At 45.3% G+C, this 26502-nt stretch overlaps 1 protein-coding gene and 1 long non-coding RNA gene across 6 annotated transcripts in view; one reads left to right on the top strand and one right to left on the bottom strand.

Moving 5' to 3' along the window:
* Positions 1 to 26502, top strand: part of SH3GL3 (SH3 domain containing GRB2 like 3, endophilin A3) — a 99122-nt gene that overhangs the window by 11859 nt on the left and 60761 nt on the right. The gene's annotated exons all lie outside the window — the stretch shown is intronic.
* Positions 11764 to 18213, bottom strand: LOC109280653 (uncharacterized). The gene is made up of 2 exons (XR_002087037.2): positions 18013 to 18213; positions 11764 to 13320 (listed from the first exon to the last, which is right to left on the bottom strand). It is a non-coding gene; the product is annotated as an uncharacterized LOC109280653 (long non-coding RNA).

Below are 26502 nucleotides of genomic sequence, written 5' to 3'. Positions count from 1 at the left end.
CACAGCCATACTCCAAGTGACACTAGCCTAGTTAGGAAAAGAGCACGACTCTCACTAAGTGCAGAGTCCCAAGAATATATTCTTCGTGTCCTGACCACAGATCCAGTGCCCTCAATGGTAGAAGTTCTAAGAATTGCACTTCTATAGTTAGCGATGAATAACCTACTCTCTACTCAGTATATTTTTTGTTTACTCCTTCTGTTAAATTTTTGCATTTGGGTGCAAGTGGGCATAACATTGGCTAGAGACAGAAGGTACATAAACCGGTTTAAGTGATCAGAAACTGATTTAAACCTGTAACAGAACAGAAGTTCAGTGCACATAAACTGCTTTCAAAATGGCCCAAACTAGTTTAAGATAAACCTGGGTGAATGTAGTGATTGGGGTCAAACCAGTTTACAGAACTTGTGTCCAGACCCCTTCCTGTCTTAAGTTAAACCAGAGTCCCCCAGCATGCTCTGCAGCCCTGGGCTGTGCTGTGCTGTCTGCTCCAGGGAGCAGGGCTGGCTCTACCCTTCTGCCCTCTAGCTGGGGTGAGGGTGTGGCCAGATGCCAGCTGGGCATGGCGCCCTGAGTTGAAGGGGGCTGGGGAGCCCTGGGACCCCAGCTGGGGTGTACCTGGCCGGGGCACAGCAGCCTCTGTCAGGCACCCCTGCCCTTGGTGCTCCAGTGGCAGAGCCAGGAGCATAGCCATATGCCAGTCAAGGTGGAAGGAAGAGGGCTTATTTCTCCCCTGCCAATCCAGGCTGGTTCTTTAACAACTGCATGCCAAATCACTGCCTGTACAACAAAAGTGACTAACACCTTGTTAAAATGTTAATCCAAGAGCCATCAGGACTGCAGTGTGTGGCTACCAGCTTTGAATGTTTCTCAGTTATTGGCCCACCTACCTAGCTGATATGCTTTCCTATCCAGAGACTTACTGGAGGAAGGGACAAGATAGGACCTTTCTTAAGGAGAAGACTCCAACCCCTCTCACCTCTGGCACCTCTCACCTCTAGCAGAGACTAAAGTAAGAAGATGATAAGGGGGGGGGGAAGTGGGATGTGTTTCCCCACAGCTCCCCGCAGCCACGAGGGAGGGGGAAGAGGCTGGGGCACCCAGCTAGTCACCTGCCACCTGTGAGCACAGAGCCAAGCCCTGCAGGACCAGACTGAGAGGTGGGAGGTGTCGGCAAAGACCTGGCACAGTCATTATGTGTATGTGCTGGAGACAGAGCTAAGGGAACAGGCAAGGGTTGCAGACATTTTGAGCTAGTGTGACAAAAGAATGCAGTGAACTACATTTGCTGGGGTTACCATACGTTGGATTTTTCCTGGATGTGTCCTCTTTTTGAGTCCTCCAATCTCCCTCCAGGTGGGTTTTTCAAATCTGAGCAAATGCCTAGTTTTTTGCTTTGTTCTGCTGGTGGGAGTAGGGGGAGAGGCGATTGTAGCCAGGGAGCACCACATGTGTCTGCACATGCCTTGGGAACTGCAGGTAAGTAAGACTGGGTTAGGGGGCTGGGAGGATTGCCTGATCCTCCAGTGGGGTTGGGGGGCAGGCCTTTTGAGGGCAGCGGGGTGCTCTATGGCTGGGCCAGCAGCACAGGGGCCTGTGCTCACAGGGGTGGAGTGGCCAGGAGACACTGCCCAGGGGAGGGGGGCCGTGGCCAAGCCAGGCCTCCTGATGCAGTGCAGCAGCCCTGGCCCAGGGAGTGGGGGTGCTACAAGCCTCCTCCTCTTCCCTCCAGCCTGCGCTGGGGCTAGATGCACTCTGAGCCACTGTGCTCCAGCCCGGTTGGGATGGGGGCAGCTGGGGTCCCTCCGGCAGGGCTGCAGGGAGTGGGACCTGCAGGTTGGGAGTGAGGGGCATCAGCAGGGATGGGGGGGGACTGCAGGTTGGGAATGAGGGGCACCAGCGTGGCCCAGGGGGGCAGGATACTGTGGTTTGGGAGTGGGGGGGACACCAGCAGGGCTGGGTTTTGTGGGTTGGGCGTGAGGGACAGCAGCAGAGTTAGAGGGGGAGGAGGGAGCTGTGGCTTGGCAGTGAGGGGCAACAGATTAGGCAGGGGCAGGCCACCAGCATATCACTGCCCCCTAACAGACATATTTCTCCCTTCCCCCCCCAATGACAGGTGTCCCCTTTTTTGGAACGGAAAATATGGTAACTCTACATTTACATTATAAAACAGAAGTTGTAAAAGGTGGGAAACTGGAATGCAAGGACTTGTCTTTTTGTTTTATTACATTCCAGTTAAATTGGGCTAAGCTGTGTGTGCTCTCACTGTGTTTTACTGGGCTGTATCTTAGCTTAGGCAGCGGTTTTTGGTTGCTCTGTGGTGTGCTTGAGGTTGCAAAGTTCTGTGTTCAATACATGCTTGCTTCAGAGAGAGGACTGTTCTTGTTCAAGCTTTTATGAATTCAATGCTACTACTTTTTCCCCCACCCCTCTCCGCAGTCTGGCAGCAGTTGTCCCACCTCCCTTGAGCTGGGGCCAACTAAAGCCCCCACCCCAGTGTGCTAGCCCCAGGCTGTTGCCTGGCCATGCCCCTTCCACTCCAGCAGGGAGGGGGGAATGTCTCTCTTCCCTCCCCTTTGGCATTGGCTGGCAGGCATGCTGTGGCACTCCCAACTTCTGGCTTGAGCTACTGCAGCCATGTGGCTGCATTTCCTGCATCAAAAGTGAATGTCTGTCCATTTGCTAATTGGTTCAAGCTGCGCTGCTTGGACTAACCTGCAAAGAATCAATCGATTCAGCCTTGGGCTGTTTCACTGTCTATACCTAGGGCATGTTTTATTTAGACTCTTGGAAGCGGTCTTCACATTTTTAAACCAAATGCAGTCTTGGTGCAACTCCATTGACTTAGCAGAATACCACCAGGGATGAATTTGACCTTTGCTGTTAATGTTTTTAGGCTGATTTTAGCACATGTCTGTTGCTGCCAAGTGGGAGTTTAAGAATTGGGATTTTTGGATAATGATCCCTCCAACAGCTGTCCAGTACAGTTATAAGATGCCTGAGTGAGGTTTGGAAGGCTGTGGCTTGAATTCAGAATTCTGGACTTGTCATTACTTCCCTGTTGATAGAAAAACTGAACTTTGAATGGTGTCTTCGCTGTCTCCGAAGGCAGACAGAATGACACAGACACTCAGCTGCTTTCTGTCTCCAGCCGAGGATATAACGCTTCTTGGCCTGGCTTCTGTGTTACAGTAGGTAGGGGAGAACCCCCCCCCCCCACATTTAAGTAAATTATTAATCAAAGGCTATAATTTTTCATCCGCTTCAGCACCAGCAGCTTCATTTTGATGTCTAGAAACCCCATCCAAAGAAAGTCATCATAAGACTTTGAAAGAACATAGGTCGAAATCTGCCTTGATCCTGCAGTTGATTACCCAGAATAAATCCCACTGAAATCAGTAAAGCTGCATGGGTGTAAATGTGGTGAGACTTTGTCTCTCGGCTTCTACTTACTACAGATCTTGTTAGAAGCGCCAAAATGAAGATTTAATAACTGAATATTTCCCACTTTTTCCTACGTAAAATACAGAGAATATCCAGTTGCAACCCAATAATTTAGCAAAAACATTTGAGTAAAACTAAACAAAATAGCAAAATATCTTTGCCTCTGTTGGCTTCTCTGGAACTCCAGCATATGCCCTGCAGCCAAGTTTTGACCTCTGTTACAACATTGCACCTCAAATGCCACATGTCCTCTCTTATTATATGACATGCAGTCATGCTTGCCTGAATTTCTCTCCAATGTTTCATTTTCCTTTCTTGCGATATAAACAACCTACAGTTGGAAAGATGGAGATCAAAACACAAGTAGCATACGGACTTTTCAGCCTTTCAGTTAAAAAGAAAAACAAAAAAGGAATTTCACAGAACAGCATTGCAAGGAGGTCCTATTTCTGTCGGAGAGGGAAGAGGCAGCATGTTTTGATGGGAGTATAGCATGCTTTTTAGTGCACCATCAATAGAAAGTAGTTTGATATTTGCTGTTCTGTCACTAATCTTATTGCACTCAGATTTGATGGCGGTGCACAGCCCCTTTAAGTGGTTCATTGTAATCCAGCATGGATGTCATTCAAATGAAATAGCTTTGTGTGTTCAGATCGATATTAGAGAATCAGATGGGTAGATCTCTGTTTTATCATCAAATTAATGACATCCCAGAACTATTTTTTTAAATCCACTCTTTACAGTTGCTTGGAAACCTCTGGAACGCTGCCAAGGATGTCATCCCTGGAAAACTTAAGCAAGGTGGGGGAAAAACCTGAGAGAGAGATCTTGGTTTTCAAGAAAATTCAGCCAAAGCAATTCCCAAGTTGTATATGCATTTTGCTAGTGGACCTCTTAGCTAGGCTGCGCTTGTATCCTACACTTTTTTTTTTACTTCTAGTATTTGTTTATCTCCTTTTAAAGCTTATTTATAGCAATTGCACAGATTGTTGTCCTTTGTAGTTTATTTCCAGTAACGACTACCTGCTGTACTGAAAATGTCCACCTGTTCTTGTAGTCATAACTAAATCAGTCCTGGACCCATCAAGATTGCAGGGGCATTGACTCAAAATGAGTGGCTTGTGGAGAAAACTGTAATAGTTGTGTTAGAGTTGCTGGTGAATAAAATTCAGTAAAAGCAACAGATATCGTTTTAGTAAGAGAGAAATTCATACTTCAGGTTTTTCACTTTGGAAGGGAATGGAATAGGAAAAAGCAGAATTTGTCCCCTTGGATTTGTGGGGTTTTTTTGTTTTTAATTGAGTATTTGATCAGATGTGTTCATTTACTAATGCTGTAACACAGGAGTGGCCAATTATTTGGGCTGGTGGGCCACTTTAATGAGTTTTGGTGACCTGTTGAGTGCCACACCTCCCTTTCCCCCTTGTCCTTCTCCCCCATCCCTCCTTTCCGGGGCTGCAATGTGCCCCTGCCCCCTCACCCTCCCTGCCTAGAGTCTACCCACCCAGGGCTTTAGCATGCCATGCCCCTCCCTATAGCACCCTGCCCTCCTCCCCTACTTCCTCTCCATGTCTGGACCTGGCAGCTCCTGGCTGTGTCCATAGCTTCCCAGATGTGGCTGGCAGGGTGTTGCTACAGCTACAGGCAATGACCAGCATGAAAGCCTGAATCCTCCTGCAGCTGTAGCATGCCCTGCCCACCTGCCTCCCCCAGCTCCTGAAGTCTCAAAACAGCTGCTGGCCATGGTTGGACAGCTGTGGACGCTGCCAGCAGCTGCTGGGTCTGTACTCGGGTGTGGGGGACGTGGGCAGGGTGTGCTACAGCTGTGGGCAGGTTCATGCTTCTGCTTCTGCACTAGTGGCAGCCCTGGCCCAGAGAGGGAGTGCACCTGGCATGCCAGAAACAACCCTGGCCACGCGGCACCATTTGGCTGCCAGTCTCCACCTGTTCACTGGGTGGATCCATTCACTTGGTGGGCACCTGCCTGTGGGCCAGATCCAATCAGTTGGCAGGCCAGATCCAGCCCATGGGCCAGATGTTGCCCACTCCTGCTGTAACCGGTTACAGTGCTCATTTTATCTTGTAACAGCAATTTCTGGAATAAGTATATTTATATACATGTACGTCCATTACATAATGTAATGTATTTACATTTCATTGGAGGAAAGTGGAAATAATGGGAGAAATTGGGAAAAAATCTGACGGCCTTTTCTCAAGATAGATCATAATGAAGTGGAAAAAAGTTTCATAAGTTAAAATAACTAGTAAACAACCCCTCACTGGGGAGCAGGGAGCTTTCCCTTGCCATGCTGCAGCTGGGTAGTGGAGATAAGTGGTGCAGGGTGAAGCAGTAGTGGTGGCTGGGTCCTGGCACTGGCCTGTCTCAGACCCAAGTTGGACTACCTTGGCCTACAGCTGGAACAGGCAGCCCACCGCTGGTATAGATAAAAATTAATCCTTGCTGTGTTGAGCATCACGTATGCTGAGGCATTTCTGTTCTGTGGAACAGAGGCTTTATTTCATGCTTCCTGTTGGGACTAATATATACTTTCTTTTCTTGTTTATATGCATAACCTTTTGAAATCTTTATTATGATGCTTTCTACTTTTTGTGAAAATACTCCTTCGTTATTACCTGTTCTCAAACATCTAGGTTCTGGCCAGCAAAGGAAGGTTGATTAGTGATATTGCAGAAGTGAAACATTTCCTCATGGGGTCATACCCTGTTCCTGCAGTGAGGAAGGAACAAGTTCAAATCAAGAAATCCTGTGGTTATTGACAGTGCTGTGTCTGAGCTTTTATAACAGATTGTGACTTTGCAGTTAGTACCTCTTTGTCTATCAACACATATGGGAAGCGGCCAGAAGACTGGTACAGATCACTCTATTTGATGAACAAAGGTTCATTGATGGAAGGAGAAAAAACTATACACAAACATAGCTACTCTTTTAGAAAAGTAATTGTGTCTTTCATGTTGTTTTTACCCACCTCTCCTCTCAAGTTATAATCTAAAATCAGGTGAATGATTTTTTCAAAAATTGTAGCTGTTCCCCTTTTGCAGGGAATAAAATGAACCTACCTTTTTCACATTTTGTGTGCATTGATTTTTAAATCTGGACTTGCATTAAACTTGAAAGTTTTGCTTCTTAAGACCCTGGCTATAAAAGAATTTTGAAAATGATTTCTGTAAAAAGAAATAACTGAAAATTGCTCAAAATGGTGTTTTAATGATCTTTTTGCAAAAGGTTTTGGTTTTTAATAACTGTCCTTGAAAGATGGCAGTTCTTGTGTAAGGGTTGGAGGTATCTATCAGGTAGGATTAGTAAGAGTAGAGATGATCCTCAATGGGTGCGTCTACACGAGACACTTACTGCACATTGGCTTAATAACGCTGCACAGTAGTGTCATGGCAAACTGTGATAGTAGCCTACTGTACATTGTTATTAGGCTAATGCCCAGTAAGTGTCACCAGTTAACCATGTGCCCGTGCTAATGCATGGTGACTTTAGGTACTGCGCATTTAGTTAGTCCTTTATTAAGGAAGTAGTAAACGAAATGCTCAGTATCTAAGGCGCCTTAATGAACATGTTAGATCAGGGGCGTGCAATTATTTTGGGCAGAGGGCCACTTACTGAGTTTTGGCAAGCCATTGAGGGCTGCATGATAGACAGCCAGGGGCAGATAAATATTAATTTTCTAAAATTTTTAGGGGCCCTGCAGGCTGGATGGAATAGCCTGGTGGGCTGCATCTGGGCCCTGGGTCACATTTTGCCCACCCCTGTGTTAGATGCTCCCAATTAGAAGGAGACAGGAGTTTGAATTGCCTTACTTATGCTATTTTGATGAGCTAATATGCCATATTTTCATTGTGTATGTAATGATACAGAAAACTAGTGCTGTGTATACCGCAGATGTGTCCACGCTAAAATCCCAGATTGAGACTCACCTAAGTTTAAGGCATGTTGGATCAAAAATTGACCTCTGTTTTGGCCTCACCTGTATTTTATAGAACACTTTGCAACCAAGAGCCCAGTGTACTCTGCAAACCATATATAAAATAATGCCTTTATCTCAAGGGAGGGGGGAGAGAGGAGTAAGCTGGTACCCTTTTAAGAGCACTAGGTACTGTTGATAAAATACAGTAAGACTGGCTGGAATATTTTAACTTCTGAACATTTGCACTATGTTTGCTTAAAGCACTTGAAGCAGAAGGCAAATCCCTTTCTCTTGATTATTTGAAGTGTAGTACTAATATATGAATAGTAGTAGCTTGAATAGGAATACATTTATAAGTGAATATTTATTTCATCTTTTTAAGAAGAATACAGGCCCTCCAAGTCTGACACTATAATTTTAATTTTATGATGGTAGAATATGTTTTTGACATTATTTAACAGAAGCTATAATACATCATCTTGTATCTTAATTCATTTCTATGGCATATTTTTGATTCACTCAAATGGAAAACCTTAAATTGATGTCACTGAATATTGTAAGACAGAGAAATATTTAAATGTTCCATTTATCAGAGCCAACATGTAAAATATAACACATGAATTGTTTTTGTATAAGCAGGCTGACATGCCCTAAAGCTATAATTGTGTTAGCAGTTTCTGGAATAACTAGCATGTTGAACATGCCTGTGCAGTATAAATGTAAACTTGTGTAAGAGCAAGTTCCATTTCTATCATCTTGCAAGCATTTTTCTTCTCCTCTCTCTTTGTAAATATAAAATTACTTTTTGTAATTTTCAGACATAATTTTCAATTCAGCTTCTCATTACTGTTGAGTTAGGAGCACTGTGCAGAAAGTCTGTGTGGCAGCTTTTTGCATTTTTAATATTCAGAGCACATACCAATTGGATCATGTGTTTAGATTAATTCAATTAGAAAAAATAATTTGAACTGTTCACAAGGATTACGTAAAATAGCACTGTTCAGTAGTAATGAAAGAAATGCTTCATTGTTTTTTGGCAGTGTTCTCAAAACAATTGCTATACCAGGTAAGCAGACATAAACCCTAAGGCCCCTTCTACATGTGCAGGTAAACAAGCGATGGGATCTAATGTGCGATTCGCACAGTTTTCCACTTAAGCCCATTGTGCCTTGTTGCTGATGAAGCAGCGAGTCCAGTACTGGGGTCCTCCTGCACTGGAAAGAAGCAAGCTCCTTGAGGGGGGCACCCAGATGTGGGGATGCCCCATGCACCCTCGGGACTGGAAGATCATTGCTGCAGCAGTGTGGGAAATCCCTGCAGCCAGAAGATTGAGGTGATCCTCCAGCCCTGGGGGTTTCCCTACACTCCTGGGATGGGAGGGCCACCCCTGCAGTGATCTTCTGGTCTTGGTGGTTTCCCCATACTCCAAAGCCCTAAGGACCATGGTAGCTGTGATTCCCCAGGGTCCAGGGGTTTTATACATCCCACGCCCTAGGGATCATGGCTACTGCAATCCCCAGGATCCAGGGGTTTCACACACCTGAGCCCTAGGGATTGTTGTTGTTGAAACCCCCATGGGCTGGGGGTGTGGGAAACCCCCAGACCCTGGGGACTGCAGCTGGTACAATCCCTAGGGCTTGGGGGTTTTCTGCTGGGCAGGGTGCACCCCTGTGGCTGGGAGCCCCATCAGCTGACAAGAGCTTCCAGCCCCAGGATAGACCCTGTTACACATGCAAATTAAAGCTCATTAGCAACCAACTATAAAGTTAGTACACATTTTCAATGTCTAACTATTTTAGAGTTATAAATTATGATTAGATTATTTCCAAAGAAAGCAGCAGCAACTTCCTCACCTCCATGGCAGTCGGAATAGTAACAACAAATTGGGGAGAGTAATGAACAGTAGGCTTATTTCTGATAGTTCCCTTGCACAGTGACACTTGAATCACGTTTTTCTGTTGTTGCTGAGTTTTATCTGGTGGCATGAATAGAAGCTTCAGTATAGCCGGCAAGGTTTGCTTGGTTTTGGGTTGTTTTTTTTTTTTTTTGTCTTGTGACACATGGACCTGACTTGCATCAGCAGTGAGCAAGTATCCTTGGCTCCTTTTTTTCGGTTCACAAGTATTGTGGCTGAGGTCATCATCCAAACTGCATTGAAATTGGCAGCGCTGTGATTGCCATTGACTTCAATGAGAGTGGTACTAGGTGATGTTTGGATTTTTACTCTCTGTCTGTGCATATAGAAAAGCTTACTATGCCATTTTACACTCTCTTAATTTGTAATGGACTGACCTGTGGAAAAAATTGCTGCTTTATTGTTTTATAGAATCATAGGTGGTGCAGTCACCATACTTGGAGGTGTTCAAGAGGAGGCTGGACAAGCACCTCGTTGAGCTCATTTATGCCCAATAACCTCCTACCCATGGCAGGGGACCGGATTTGATGATCTTACAGGTCCCTTCCAGTCCTTTGATTCTATGATTCTATTATTCTATAGAAAATTAGGGTTGGGAGGGACCTCAGGAGATCATCTAGTCCAACCTCCTGCTCAAAGCAGGGCCATTCCCAACTAGATCATCCCAACCAAGGCTCTGTCTAACTGAGTCTTAAAAACCTCCAAGGACACAGATTCCACCACCTCTCTGGGTAACCCATTCCAATGTTTTACTGCTCTCCTAGTGTGAGAGTGTTTGGTTTTTTTTTCCTCCATAACTAACCTAGACTTCCCTTGCTGCAACTTGAAACCATTGATCCTTGTTCTGTCATCTGCCACCACTGAAAACAGTTTAGCAGCTCTATTCTCTTATGAACCCTCCCCTCCCCTTCAGATAGTTGAAGGCTGCTATTAAATCTCCTCCTTAGTTTTCTCTCCTCCAGACTAAATAAATTTAGTTCCATCAGCCTCTCCTTCAAGTCATGTTCTCTAGCCCTCAGACCATTTTCATTGCCTTCCACTGGACTCTCCAATTTATCCGCATCCTTTCTATAGTGGGGGGTCTAAAACTGCAGCTGCCTGTAGCAGGTGGGCTGTACTGTGCCCCAAACCCCCTGGGGCTCTGCTGGTCCCCACTCACCCCAGCCCGTGCTGGAGTGGCCCCAGGAGTGGCCGACACCAGCTGCCTGCAGCCTCTGGGATGGACCGTGCCATGGTGTAGGCAACTTGTGTCAGCTGCTCCCGGGGTCGCTCCAGCATGGGCTGGGGTGAGTGCAGACAAGCAGAGTCCCAGGTGGTGCAGGGCACGGCACTCACCCCAGTCCCAGGAGCAGCCGACACCAGCTGCTACAGGGCACCGTGCAGCCCAGCGGCTGCAGGCTGCTGGTGTCGGCCACTCCCCGGGCCACTCCAGCATGGGAGTGCTACAGGCAGCTGGAGTCGGCTGCTGTTGGGACTGCTGCAGCCAGGGTTGGGGTGAGTGCTACTGTGTTCCCTCTGGTTTTCTGCCTTGTGCAGCCCCGGGAGTGGCACCCCTCCCTCCCCGCCCTTTCCCTGGTCCCCACCATGAGAACCTATCCCTATTCGTTACGTTGTAAAGTAGGTTCGCTTTATGCAAATTTGATTTATGAGCCGTTCTCCTGGAACGCATTTACCACGTAAATCGAGGGGAAATCTGTATAGCATATTGGTATCAGTGGAAGTCATGGAGCTGATACTGTTTTGTTTTGTTTTTTCTTTTAAAAAGGAAAATTAAATGAATTGGCACTGCTACTTACTAAACCAGAATAGTGGATAATGAAAAAGCAGAGAGAGCATAATTAACCATTCCTTTTTAAGAGATTTAATAAAATGCAAAAAGTAAGTAAGTGCTGTAGTATTTAGGTAAGTAAGTAGCATTTTAATACAGGATTATGGGGAAAAATCAATTGGTTATTTCTGTGGGAATGGACATCCCCAGGAACTGTCTTGATTTAAATGGAAACAACTTTGAGAAAAGCAGTAGGCAGAGGTCATAGACGGATAGTTTTTTTTAATCTGATTTATCACCTTTTTATGCATGCAGAATTGCTGCTGGTGTCTGAACAGCATATTGAGACAGTATTATTAAAATAATATTGCCTAGAACTAATTCAAAACCTGATGAACCAAGACCTATGATTTCATCAATTTCCAAGTTAATTTACACTACTTACAAGACTATCAACTAAGCTGAATTAATCAAAATGAAGAAAGAGAGATTGTATGAGGAAATTTGGGAATAGTCTATCTTGAAATCTAACCTTGAAATCTTAAAATCTTAATCTTAAAATCTAATCTTGAAACCTTTTTTTATTCAATACCATTTCAAATGGGTTTGATAGAACTGCCTTTGAGTTACAGCATTATCAAGAGGTTTCCATTGGGCCATTGGAAAGCAGAACTAGTCTAGCACAGAAGTAGCAGATGAAATCAGATTTTCTGAGCATTTACTCTGTCCTTAGTTAGACAAAAACTCCCATTGAAATTAGTCCAGAATAAAGTCAGAAAAAGGTCTGGAGGAATTTCAGGATATTTCTGATGCATGGGCATTTGGATGATGCCTGAGAAATAAGACAAAGTCAAGGTGATAACTGAGCAATGTAGTCATGGTGACTCCCAACATGCTCTGCTTCTTTATTTATTTGTATTTGCACAGCCATTGAATGCCTACATTAGACCGCATCTGAATTTAAAGGGCTTCTCAATATTCCATGAAAGCTATCCAATAAATTGGAATCACTGGTCATGGACTCATTTTAGGACAACTGTGTTTTTATGAATAATGCAGTACAATTAAATGTGTTCAGGAATGAAATATGTCAATGTTTGAAGTATCTTAATTGCTCATTTTCTACACATGGGCCCTGATCATAAAGTGTCTCATATTTCATGGTTCATGATCTTAGTGGGGTTTTTTTGTTGTTGTTTTAATTTTTACTCTTTCAAATTGAGTCCGTTACCTTAGAATATTAAACCACAACATTTTTTTGCTAATTATAGCTGACTGAAAAGTTCCTGTCAGACCTAACTATATGAAAAAAAATTATGTTAAGTACCTTGCAATTTGCAAATATGTTGCTGGATAAAGCAAAGCTGTAAAGAATGCATCAGACTTTAAGCACAGGCTTAGCCCTAGTGAATGTAGTCAGTGGACTGTTCATATGCTTAAAATTAGGCAAGCACCTCTACTGAATTGGAGGCTGTATATTTAGTGCTTATTAAAATCAAATAAATACTTATTAAAATCTGAAGTAATGACTAGAAGCCACTTCTCCTAGTCAAATTGACTTTTACCTGCGAAAAGGTTTCAGAGTGATGCTCTGATAGGGTTATTAATGGAATCAATGTGATACAATTTAATGAGCTGTGTCCTAGATTGATTATCTTCTTTCTTTCTAAGGGATAGCAATCAGAGAGAAGCAGTCTACCAAAACTGTGACTAACATATGCCAGCTTTTTCTAGGACAATACAGTATAAATACTCGCTAGACTGAGGAGCTGATAAATATCATGTGACAAGGACAGACATGTAGTGGTGTCACTCATGCAAAGTAATGTTAACTTACTGAAGACAATATGAAGAGAACAGAGACTCAAAGGCAGGCAGGCATGTTACTGTTGTATCCATTTTTTCCCCACTACACAGACAAGTATTAGGTTTTTGGAATTGGATTGAGGTCTGTCGCCAAATATACATTGCTGGTAATGGTATGGTGTTTTATATGTCCGTGTGAAAATACACTGTGATTTACAATGTAGAAAAAAACAAGGTACACTGTTCCAAACTGCTCAGTCTGAATGGGACAGAGATGGAAATACAATTAGGGAGCAGCAGCCAGACAGATGCAGGGAGAAGGAAGTATTGGTGGGATCTACATGAGAAGCCTTTGCAGATGAAGGGGTCAGATGGCATTGGAGGCCTGATCCATTGTGCAGTGAAGTCACCGAGACTCTTCCAGTTGACATCAGTGGATGAGTGAGCAGACCCTTAAAGGAGGAGGGACAAGAGAGAATGATGGGTTAAAAGGAAGCAGGAGCCTATTCTAAGTGTAAGGAGTTTCAGGGGAGAAATACTGAACGCTTAAAGAAGCAGCAGCCAGCATTTCTGGGAGGTGTACCACAAGTTTAAGTTAAAATGTACCACAAGTTAAGCCCCACCTCCTCCCTGCTCTGCCACATGCCAAACACAGTGGCTGCTCATGCCACTTGTGGCACGCATGCTGGGCGCTGGCCACCTCCAAGTTAGAGGATCCAAATGTCTTTATTTCTGTGATTTATATGCCATCCTTCCCAAAAAACGGCTTGGGGCAGTTTTACAGCAAGACAGAAATTTAAAAGGACAATTAGAATAAATAAAACAAGACAGAGACCCACTAAACAACATCTTGCTCTATTAGTGGTTGCTAAATGTCTGCCCAAACAGAAAAGTCTTGCAGTACTTGTGGGAGGAGGTTCCAGAGCTGAGGAGTAATTGCTGGGAACAACCTCTCATGTGTTTTCCCCAAGTGGACTTGGTCTGTTAATGGTACTTTAGGAGGCTGCTCTCAGCTGACCTTAGGGATTGCAGTAGGGGCATAGGGAAGAAAGTGGTCTTCTAGAATGTAGGTACCAGACCATTTAGGGCTTTGTAGGTCAAAAACTAACATCTTCAGTTGTGCCCAAAAAGCTACTGGGAGTCAGTGCAGATACTGGAGGACTAAAGTAATGTGCTTTTGGGGACCCACTCCTGTCAGAAGGTAGGTTGCCACATTCTGCGCTAGATGTAGCCTTCAGATGGTTTTCAAGGGTAGCTCATGTAGATCTCATTGAGGTCTAGATTTGAGGTTACAAAGGCATGGATGATGGTGGCCAGATCAGAGTCTGAAACAAAGGGTTGCAACCTTCTCATTAGATGAAGTTGATTTAAAGGTGCTCCCAGTCATGGCTGTAATTTAAATATCCAGGTGCAGCAGATTATCCAGGGGCACACCCAGGCTGCAAATCTGAATGACAAAGGGTGGCTGAACTCCACCAATGATAGGTATCCTAGTCTTTCCCCCATCACGTGACCTGCCCGTCACAGTCACCTATCTTGTCTGGATTCCATGCCATGACACATTGTGACACAGTTGATCTACTTCAGTTGGTGGTGTCCATTTCTGACACTACAGGACTTGGATCAGAAGAGGAGAGGTAGAACTGGGTGTCATCAGCATACTGATGGCTAGGGCTGTGCAAAGCTTCTGGTGCTGATTTGATTCAGAGGAGATTTGGCCCAATTCAGTGGGTAAATTTCCGAATTCGAATTGAATCGGGACCAGTTAAAAGGTCTGAATCAATTCGAAGCTCTCTGAATCTTCAGAAAAGGTTTGGAGAGCTTCAATGATTCGGGCAGTCCCTGCCTGCTGCAGCAGGGGGCTGAAGCTGGACTCCGTGCTGGTAAGTGGGGAGGGAGAGGATCATGGTGGGGCCCCATGCCAGGCCCCATCCCCTGCCTGCTGCTGTGCCCTGGCTCCCGGTGATTTTTAAAAAAAAGCCCCTCACCAGGTGCTGGCAGGCGGGGAGGGCAATCCCCGCTGCCCCCCACTGCCCCACGCCACGTGGGGGGCTCTGCCATGAACCCCCTGACCCTCCACTGCTGTCCCAGCCCCCCCATGGCTGCCCTGCCCACCCCAGCTCTAGCCCTTTAAGAAAAAAAAATGAACCCCCCCTCCCCTCCCCTCCCCAACTGACTAGCTTCTGCAGCAGTCTCGGGGCTTTGTGGGGCTCATGGAAGAGCCCCCCCTACATGATGCGGAGCAGTGGGGGGCAGCAGGGATTGCCCACTGCCGGGCGGGAACCTGTGAGTTCAGGTTTTTTTTTCCTTAAAGGGCTGGGAGCTGGGGCGGGCACGGCAGCCATGGGGGGGCTGGGCAGCAGGCAGAGGTTGGGGGGCTTGTGGAAGAGCCCCCCCATGCACTGAGGGGCAGTGGAAATAGCCCCCCTGCCTGGCAGCACCCAATGAGTTGGGGCTTCTTTTTTTTTTTCCCCAAGTGCTAGGAGCTGGGGTTGGTGGGGCAGCCATTGCTGGGGCTGGGAGAGTGGGAGGGGGCTGGACCTGGGTAATTTGGAGATTTGGCAGCCAAATCTCTGAATTGGATTCGGCCGAATCGATTCGGGACAGTGATTCGAATCACCAAATTGAATCACTGTCCCCTGAATCAGCCGAATCCGAATCAGAAGTGAATACTAGCTGCTTTGTACAGGCCTGCTGTTGGCACCTCACTCCAAATCTTCATAGTCTCACCTAGTGGCCTTGCATACAAACTCAACAGGAGGCGAGTCTCTGGGGGGCCACCCTTTGGGACCTCTGTGCTAGGAAAGAGCTGATTTAGAGCTGTCCCATGAACACCTACCCAGTCATGAAGGAGCAGGAATGACTGGGGGGGGGCCTATTTGTTACCTTTGGGTAGGTGGACCTATGCCCACTACATCATTGAGAGACACCGCTTAGTGGGATAGCAAGAGAAGAAGAGCAGTTGATTTTGGGGGACAAAAAATGATGAAAGGGATGTGCAGGTGGGCTAAAGGTTATAAAAAAAATAAATAAATAAACAAAATAAAGTGCACCTTTGGAGGACACAGAGTAGAGCACCTGAGACAACGCCTACCCACTCTCAAAGGCAGCCAGATTTCTGCTACTGCCCAGTGGTGCTCTGCTTGGAAATGGGAACAGAGGAAACCCAGTGTCACAGGGAGGAACAGAAGGGAGGACCCCAAAATGCCAGGGGGGAACCCCAGGGTCAGGAACTCTCTGAGGGAAATGAAAGTAAATGAAAAGAAAAAGGGAAATACTTACCTGCAGCGGGACCCGTGGCGAAGCCGGAGCCTGAGGAGGGACCCACACGGCTCATTAGCTGCACCTTTATACAGTGCAGCTGGCCAATGACGTCAGCTGGAATTGCTGGCCGGTGGAAATAAAACGGGCCTCCGGCAAGGAAGAGGGAAGCAGATTGATGCCGGCGGGATCGCCAGCAGGAGAGGTCTTCCCGAAGCTCCTGCGGGGGCAAAAGGAGCCGGAAGCTGCTTCTCCCAGTGGGGAGGACGCGGCAGAGCACGCTGCAGGATAGACACTCCTGGCTGCAGTGAAACAAGCCGGGAGCCGGAGGCTGCTCCCCAAGACCGGGAACACGGACAAAAGGGCAGGGGGGAGAAGGAAGACCCTGACTCCAGTGGCCACAGCACAGGAGCTGGAGAGGCCAGCGCATTTCAAGATGCCAGACCAGGTGGGACCGTTGAGGGCGCCAGGAGAGCCAAAAAGGTGCACCAGGTGGGAGACAGGAGGCAAGAGCAGCGTGAGGGGCTGTGAAACACGGCCCTTAGTGGCATAAGCCAACCCAGCGGGTGACGTGGGGACAGGCGTGCACTGGAGGACCACAGCGGGTCCAGGGAAACCAAAGGCTGGACGACGAGGGAAAAGAAGTGTGGAGTAGCTCGCAGGCTACCATGGACACATATAGGGCCGAACATAGACTACTAGTATCTGAGGGCGAGTATTGGTGACTAGGCCGGGGGAGCCACGGGAAAAGGGGCAGCTGGGCCCCTCAGAGTGTATCAGCGATATTCATTTGTATTTTATGGGCATAGCTAAGGGTAATTACAGCTACCACTGTGCATAAAAGGTGGAGCCGGGGATCTTACATTCGCCCTCTGGGCAGTGGAGAGGAAGCGGAAGACAGCACGGAGACAGCTGTGCAACCAGTGACTCGGCGAGCAGAAACTCGGAAGACCAATGTTGGACTGTCGTGGCAGGTGAGTCCTGAAGAGAAGAGGGCTGGGTAACCGACACCCACTCACAGTGACCTACTGTGCACCTTCATGAATCTCCTTAATCGGAAGAATCTGCTGACCAGTACAGCCAGTGCTGCCCAGTAAACACTCCAAGAGGTAGCTAAATCCCTTCCCTTCCAACAAATGAGTGCATGTTAAAACACCATGCATGGTACCCAACTCAAATCTAGAGAAACAGCTTGGCCACCTTCCAGCCAACGTGTGTAATGAAGACAAGTGCTTCTTAGATACTCCTTGCACAGAAGGAGAAAAGCAGGCCACACTCTCCAGATGTTCTTAGGGGAAAATGAAACTCGTTAGGGATCACTCCAATGATTCCTTATTCATGTTCATGAGGCAAGCTTTAAATTGACTGCTTCTCTAATGCAGTGAGATCTGAGATCAAGCAGCAGTTGGAGAGGTTACAGGGATAGTATGAAGAGTCCTTGTATTTACTGGGGCAGGGAAAAGAGCTATATGCGTGTGAAGTGAAGTATTTACCTTGAATATTGAGGAGTTCTGTTTAATTGCCAAACCCCCTTCACTGTTCTTTAAAAGATACTGTTCTGTAAAGAGGGTGTCAGAAGAAAGGTGCGCTCGGTTTATGAAAACAAAGTGCAGTTTCAGTATTTAATCTAAAACAATTGGAAGCCAAATAGTGAATTAGAAGTGCAATAGCATTTTTTGCCAAGTGAATTTTTGTATCAGTCCTTGTTCAAGTAGTCAGTTAAAGAAAATAATTAATGTAATAAAGCTTAGTTTAACTTGCTCCACACATAATAATCTCTTTTTATAAATCTAACTCTTTCAGATGAGGAAGTACTGGACAATTGTTCTACCCTTAAGCAACACATTTGAATCAGAAATAGGAAAAGTCTAGGACCATATTACCTCCCAACTCTTTTTCCTTCACAATAGGCATCCATCCTTGACCTGCCCATGTGTTTGCTTGCTTTCTCACTCCCTCCTTCCCATTTCCTCAGCTCCACCTAGACGTGCTGCTGCTTTCTGTTCATATTTCTGCTGAACCTCAGAAAAGCTCAGAGTTCACAAGAACCCCAGAATTAACCATTAACTTGAAGTATCTGATACTCTTAAGTCCACAGAACTGGGTGAAAAGTCTTTAGCACTGGGAAAGAGAATAAAAGTTGGGGTGTGGGCAGGGGTTGTACTTCAGAGAAACAAAAGGCTGGTTATGGATTCAAGATACTTGTTTGTTAACAACCTAGTTAATTCAGCCTATTGTTAATTAAAACACTAACATTCATAAGCCCTCTCTGGTATGGCTGACAAGATTTTACTGTACTAGGTGGTAAGCTAAGCGTGTGTGTGTGTGTGTGTGTGTGTGTATGTATGTATGTATGTATGTATATCCGTTATTAGAAATCAGAACCCATTCATTCACTTTAACTTAGAGTAAAAAAAAAGGAGCAGATGTTTTCTTTTCTAATTGGAAGTAAAGCTTTTAGTTGAGAGAGAAAAAATAAAACAAAAAGATGTATCCTGGGCATTGTTCATACTGATAGCATCAAAACTTCTGAAGGGAGGAACATGGACTGCAGCTGAGGAGTGTTAGGGGAGAATATGCGTTTAAACAACCTTCTTGAAACCTGGATACTGAGCCTGTTCTGATTCTGGGAGCAGGTGATCTGCTGTGTGTGTATAGGTGCTGTGGGCATGCACTATCACTTTGCTGTAACCAGTAACTGGGAAGAAAAGGGTATAGGAACTACTATGGTGACTATACCAAGGGTTTCCTTTACTGGGGGCATTTACCACTAGCTTGCTACACTAACTTTGCACCAGCAGACTAGTATTACTTTAAACAACCTTTGAGGATGACACCAAGCTGGGGGGAATAGTAGATATGCTGGAGGGCAGGGCTAGGATTCAGAGTGAGCTAGACAAAATTGGAGAATTGGGCCAAAAGAAATGTCATGAGGTTCAACAAGAACAAGTGCAAAGTCCTGCACTTAGGACAGGAAAATCCCATGTACTGATACAGGCTTGTGATCAAGTGGCTACGCAGCAGCTCTGCAGAAAAGGATCTGAGGCTTACACTGGACAATGAGCTGCATGTGAGCCAACAGTGCCTGTGTTGCCAAGAAGACTAGCCGCATACTGGGTTGCATTAGTAAGGAGTGTTGCCAGCAGATCAAGGGAAATGATTATTCTCTTCTATTCTGCATTGGTGGAGCCACATCTGGAGTTTTGGGCCTCCCACTACAGAAAGACTCTCTCCAACTTGTCCAAATCCTAACAGAGGGCAACAAAAATAGTGAGGGGGATGGGGGACATGACTTATGAGGAAAGACTGAGGGAACTGGGGTTATTTAGTTTGCAGAAGAGAAGACTGAGGGGGGTTTGATAGCAGTCTTTAACTATGTGAAGGGGGGTTCAAAAGAGGATGGAGCTGGGCTGTTCTCAGTGGTGGCAGATGACAGAACAGGGAGCAGCGGGCTCAAGTTGCAACAAGGGAGGTTTAGATTGGATATTAGGAAAACCTCTCTCACTAGGAGTGTGGTGAAGCACTGGAGCAGGTTACCCAGAGAGGCGGTGGAATCTGCATCCCTGGAGGTTTTTAAGGCCTGGCTCAACAGAACCCTGGCTGGGAAGATCTAGTTGGGGCTGGTCCTGCTTTGAGCAGGGGGTTTGTATAGATGACTGCCTGAGGTCCCTTCCAACCTAAATTTTCTATAGGATTTTATGACCACGTCCAGACAAGCACAGACCTGCAGTATCTGGCACCACAGACCTGCCTGCAGCACCCCACTCTGCACGTACAGGCGTTCCCTGTGCTGCTACATTATAGCATGGGGGGTGGTTTGACCCCAGGAGATTCCAGGGTAAAAAAAATCAACCTTAAAAAAGCACGGTGGCACATGTGGCAGCAGCACGCACCTCCCAAAACTAGAGCTTGGCCTGCCAGAGCTATGGTTTGGCTGCTGCCCAGGCTCGTAGGATTGTTGCAGCTGCAGCTCCCCCAGGACCCCAGGTAAAGCTGCTGGGACCAGCAGCTGTGCTGGCCCCAGCCTCTTGTACCCCACCTGGGGTAACCTGCTTTGCACCAGAGGGCATGTGGCACGAGCATTCCCTGGGAACAAGTAGCGGTGGCAGAAGGTGTGCTGCTACTTCTTGTCCCCAGGGAAACAAACGTCCGTGCCTGTGTGGATGTGGCCTGTGTGTCTGTATGAAAAGTCCAGTTTCTTCCTCAGAATGGCTACAATTCTAAACGGGTGTTAGACATGTATAACCCATTTGAGGAGCAAATGGGTGCTTTTGATAGGCCCCTGTAGGTTATGTTCAGTTTCATAGGCAAGAAGATTTTAAAGGGTTGCCAGAAACAATACCTTCAATTTGCAAATTATGCTTAGGAAGTGAAAGAGTAGTTATGACTATGGGGAGCCAGTAATGAACTGTGTGTCACTGCCCTTGTCTAGAACATCCGGCTACTCTGCCCATTATAAGAATTCCTGTTGATGTCCATGAGAGGTATCCCATTGACTTCAAAGGAATCGTGATTTCATAGCAAATCTAATGCTAATTCCACTGTACAATTGATAGCAAATACCTCCTCTTTAGGACCAGGCCGTGATCTCTTCTTGTGTCCATGGAGTCCTGGGTAGCTGTGAGTACAACTTTATGAAGGAAAAGTTTGCACGTGCTTGAATATGTTTCCTGTTGAAGATATGCCAGATTTGCTAGATTTGAAATTTTATCTAGACACTTTCTTTTTGAGACATGACTATAAACGATGACTTTTACTTTGTTAATTTATAAATTCATGTGTAAGCACCAGTGTGTAATCTTTAGGAGAACACAGTGGAGACTTGTCAGGGAAGTTTTAAAGGTTTTGCAATACAAAGTACTTTTTGTTGTGCAGTGCATGTACTAAAGAATAGCTTTAGCAGACAAGTTAGACTAGAATACATAGTAATGCTGTGATGTGTCAGTGCCTGGTGCGAAATGACTCGCTCTGTGTAGAAATGCAGAATCACATTATATAGTCCAGAATCTTTTATTTTATTCACATATGCACAAAAAGTTCCTTTGTCTGTGTTACATTTTTCTTCAATAGCTATATGCATTTCAGCTGAATGCACAGACACCATATAGAGTATAGGATTGCAATTACAATACAGTTTACACAAAATCAAATTGAGTTTTGTATACACTTACATTAAGTTCATCTAATCTCCCTATCTTTCTAAATTGCTACTTCAGAGCCATATTATGTGTCACATTTCATCTAAAGGAAGGAATTTAGACAAAAAGTCTGAGCCCTGGATTATGCCTAAGGTAATTATACCCCTTCACACACCTTTAATATTTGGTCCAGTGACTGGATTCTAGGGCTATGTGAAGCTTCAGTCCCTGATTCGATTTGGTGGAGATTCGGCCCAATTCGGTGGCTGAATTTCCAAATCCAAATTGAACCAGAGGACCCTTTAATCTCTCTGAATTGAATTGGAACCCTCCGAATTGATTTGGAAAGATTCGGACATAGAGACAGCTTTAAATGTTTTTTCTACATACCTCTAGGTAGCAGGGGCTCTGAACTCTGTGGTGCACGGAGGGTCCCACAGAAGCATGGGGGGCTCCCCAGCGTGCTCAGCAGAACCACTGTCCCTGATTTGGGCTGAATCCGAATTGAATAGGCCCCATTTTGCACATCCCTACTGGACTCGCCTACAACAGAACGGTGACCAAGTACCTTGAGTCAGTTTGTAACAAATAGTGTCCAGGAGCAGCGCAGTCAGTTTCAGTAGGGATACTTGATTCATGTGTACCGGTTCAGGTGAGCACAGGTGACAGAATGAAGCCTACAGGACTCAGGCAGACAAGGTTCTTTGGGTAAATCTGATAACTTGTATTAGACCATCAGATTTACCCAAAGAACCTTGTCTGCCTACGTCCTTAGACCAACACATTTACAGCCTACAACCCTGAGTACTCAGGTGGTCTCTGAATTTTGTTGAAAGGACTGGGTGGATTGGTTCTTAACTTATTGATGAAAAGCAGGTTTGCTCTTCCTTCTAACCAGTAGCGTAAATGAGTCAGTAGAAGACTAGGGCAGTCGTTCCAGGCACCATTTCAGTGGGTGGGGGCATGAAAACAGCCACTGCCATAGCGAGTCACACTGCTCCCAGCAGCTGCTGCTGCCTCGTGGAGAGCAGAGCTACCCTGTTACGTTTCTACTTCTAACCACTGTGTTCTTTACCTGCCCTGGAAGTAAAAAAAGGTTTCGGGTTGTAGGAAACAAACACTACAATGTTGTTCTAATGGCAAACTGTTCTCTCTCATCAGAGAGAAACTCACATGGCCAGAATAGATTGGATTAACAAACTTTGATCATCTCAGTTGAGATGTTTTGCTAGTTTTCTGTTGCTGGGAATTCAGCTTCTGGTGGCAACAGCTGTTCTTTTTCTTTAAATGTATAACCCATATTTCTTTTCTCATTATGCAGCAGCTAGTATTTAAGCTCTATGCTGCTGCTAAAAAGAATAAAGGATGTGTATAATTAGGAAGCTGGAGAAGCTGTTATATAAAAGGGGGGAAAAATGAGAGACAGCACATTTACAACTACAGTAAAACATCTTGCCAAACATATTACATAGTTACTGATTACTTAATATGTTATAGAAAATACAACATGGAGTATCATGCCCCATCTTCTGGGTGCAATATGAAAGAAAGCATTTAGCCTCCTGGAATTACAGCTGGTGGAATACACTTCCTCAAATGTGGCTAATTAGTTTCACATTAAGATACTGCAAGGCATTTCATATACTTTGCAGCTTGCAAATTTACATTCTGAACTAATTGGGCAGAATTTTAGGGCCTGATTTGCTGAAGCTGAAGCCACCAGCTTTTTGCTATAGACTTCACTGAGAGCAAGATGTTTATATTCAGAGTTAAAGGTTTTGTCCATTTTTATGGATACTGAGGGTCCAAATGACTGAATTCTTTTGGCGACCCTTACTCCTGCTAGACAGTGGAGGAAATGTAGTCTTTTCCTGAACTTTCCATTACAGACACAGAACAAGCTTCTTAATAATTGGCTTTTTCTAGTTAGCAGCAAGATGGTGCTGTTGTGGTCTTGCAGTCAGGTGTCGATGTGTTTGTGGAAATATGCTTTGGCAATTTAAAGCCAGTATCCTCAGAGTTAATCAAAAAGAGAATTGTAAAGAAAGCATATTATTGTAACAGAAGTTAAAGCAGATAGCAAGTAGCTTTTTCACTGAAAGGCTTATTGCAAATCTCTCCTTGAAGGCAGATGAGCAACATGGCGTTTCTCTCTCATTTTTTTCCCTCTTCTCTCCTCCATTGTTCTCAAAAGAAGAGCGAGTACACTTTCTTCCCTGGACTGTTTGCTACAGTACTTGGGAATCTCTTCATCCTTTCAGCCTTGAGTTGGAAATGGCATAAAATAATAAAAGAAATCAGACTTCTAGTTTGATAAAAGAGCATGAGGGCGAGCCAAAAAAGTCTATTGAGCAGAACATTTAAAAAGTCTGTTTGTATAGTCTGGGGAAGATGTGATGAATGCAGGCTTTCGTCCCCCGCCCATTCTTGTCTGTACTACCCCAGCCTACTCTGCCTCCTTCTTGCCTGCTACGATTTGCTTGTAGCTGATGTGTATTTGGAGGGAGGCTGCCGTTGCGAGTGGGATAGTCCTTTGGGGGGGGTGCTTTAGGGCTGGTCTCGTGGCCTCCTTGTTGTCCCCTTATTCACACCCATGCCCCACTGATGATTTCTCGTCTTCTCCCTTTGGGACTGTCCCTGCTCTTTCTCTTTCTGGGCTGGGCCCCTCAGGCCTCAACCCTTGTTCAGGCTTCAGTCTTTTTGGCTTTAGCTTCTTTAGCACCTCAGCCTAGGTCTGCTGATTTTTGGGGCCCTGAATCTTTGAGCTTCAACCCTGCAGTGGATAGTGCCTGCCTCACTCATGGCCTCCTCCACTCCTACAGCCAATCCAGGTCCTTTGGTTTTAAACTTAAATACATGGAAGAAAACTCTTGTGTCTTATTGTGTTTTCCTTGCACTGTCCGTTGAAGGCCAAACCCTCATGTTCAGCCCTGCAGGGTTCACTTTGCTTGTGGCAGTCAGAGGCTTTCTTGGTTCCTCTCCCTCCACAGGACTGGACAGGTCAAGTTGGAGGCAGAGCAAGTATCAGTTAGGCCTATATATATTGAGGGGGATTGTTAAGATCCACCCTGGGTATGATTCCAGGGAGTTGTAATAATAAATAACTGTTAGTTCAACCCAGGAGTGTCCAGAGTGTTGTTGCTGAACTCACAACATATTAAAAACCTCAACACAAAAAGTCATTAACCATCCGGTTATAACTCAACTACAAGCCCTTCAGGGCCATAGAAATTAATACCCTCACAAGGAGCTACCTTAATTCCTCCCAGCCTCAGGGTACCTCCGCTTCCCGGGCAGTCAGCTCTGCCCTGTTCCTTTCCCCACCGCCTGCAGGCCTGAACTGCCAGCCCCAGCTGTGCCCCAGGGCTTGTATGTGCCCAGCCCTGCCCCTTGCAGTTCCCTGGCTGCTGCCCCTGAAGATGGGTCCAGGTGTTTCTGCCCAGTCTGATGAACTGTTTGGCTTTTTTTTTGCCCTGTAGCCTTCCTTAGCCTCTCAGCAGTCTCCGGCCTCCAGCCCTAGAGTCTCTTGTAGGTTGCTGCCTGCATTCCCTCGCCCCTGTGAGTCCCTGCAGTCTGGCTCCCGAAAGGGGTCTGTTCTCTTCCCTTCTTCCTCTGTTGTGTGCAGGAAACAGGGTTTAAGTTGCCTGTTACAGGAGAGCTGCAAAAAAAGAGATGTGACACCTGCAAAGAAGAGGGAGGGTGCATTGGTTGTTGAGAGACGGCTGGATCAACTACCATCATCGCAAATAGAATCACTAATTAACGCACAGTTCTCAAACATCACATTTCTTGTGTGAATATAACAAAACTGTCTCCTGTGGATACATCTACCAAGAGCTCCTGGCAGTGAGGCTTTTTTTTATGCGCATGAAATTCATCTCTTTTCCAAGAGCCAGAACACAAGCCTCGACACCACTTTTGTCCTCAAAACATGTCTTAAATGTAAATGGTGTCTGGGACTTGTGCTTGTCAATTTTACCATAAATGAAGTTTAGTTTTGAATCGATGCTTAACCTAGCAAAGACTCAAGATTTAGGCCTAGGCCAAAGGACTTGGATATGAGGGTGTGGAATATTTTTTTCAGCCTCATTTAAAAGGAGATAGGAATGTGGTTATTATCTTGCAAATAGGTCTTACTTGCGTGAGCTATCCCTTTTTCTGTAATGGATAAGAAAGTACTACTTTGAGTGCAGGCCAGCAGGCAGAGCCCCTTGGCTTGTTAATCTCAAGACTATTTTGAAGTAAGTGTTCTAGCTGCGTGCACTAACCAGTAAATTAAGTAGAGGCATTTGTGTGAGACAGGGAAGGCTGAGGCATTTGAAAATGTCAGTAGTATGACTCGGAGAACACGGGGAAGGCTCAATAAGCTACTCTTGACTTTTTCTGTGTTCCGCTTGTTTGCACTTTTATTGCCCCCCTTTTCCTCATGGTCACCATTCAAATGGGCCATGAACGGTAGCTGTAGAAATCTCTTTTGGGTGGGACTTTTAGGAGTGGGAGAAAAATAGGCATTTGTTGGAGTACGGGAACATGGACTTTATTTAGGGAAGGTTTAAGTTGGTCCCCCCAAGGAGTTTTTAATTGTTGCTGCTGCTTTATGTAGGTGAAGGTGAGTGAATGGTATTTGAGTTAAGACTACAACATTTCTGTTTTCTCTCCTGCATTTGTCTCTGATGAACAAACTGCCAAGGACTCTAAATCCACAGTTAGTGCTTTGCAATGTAGTCCCCGCCAACTTATATAATAGACTTCAGATCTCGCACTGCCTTTGTAAGATTTAGAACTTGTAGCTCTTGAAATACTCTAATCTCATTTGTAGTTTTCTAATTGATCAAAACGTATGTTTGTTACAGATTTTCTGCGATTTTATTCTTACATGTTTAGCCCACACAGCTGAGGTGAAATAGCTGTAGGTGGTGGTACCACTCACAACTTTTAGATTTGTTGGCTTGTAATACCTATACCACATTTCCAACTCTTGGGAGTACCACAAATGGCAGATCTAGATAGAAGCTGAAACTAATACTGCTCAGACAGCTGTTACTGCTTGATAGTACTTTGGCTCCAAAACAATATTCTGCCAGATAACTATTTAGAAATATCCATTCTGTAAAAACCCCAAGAATAGTTTGGACATTCATAGAGCTGCCATACCAAACCCCAGGGGTAGCTTGTCCCATGAGAATAAGGGGATGTCTATACTGCAACAAACAACCTGAAAACCCCACAAAATGT

The sequence above is a fragment of the Alligator mississippiensis genome, chromosome 11 (assembly GCF_030867095.1).
Source record: "Alligator mississippiensis isolate rAllMis1 chromosome 11, rAllMis1, whole genome shotgun sequence".
Lineage (NCBI taxonomy): Eukaryota > Metazoa > Chordata > Crocodylia > Alligatoridae > Alligator > Alligator mississippiensis.
The sequence above is the reverse complement of the archived record's forward strand: the minus strand, read 5'-3'. Positions and strand labels throughout refer to the sequence as shown.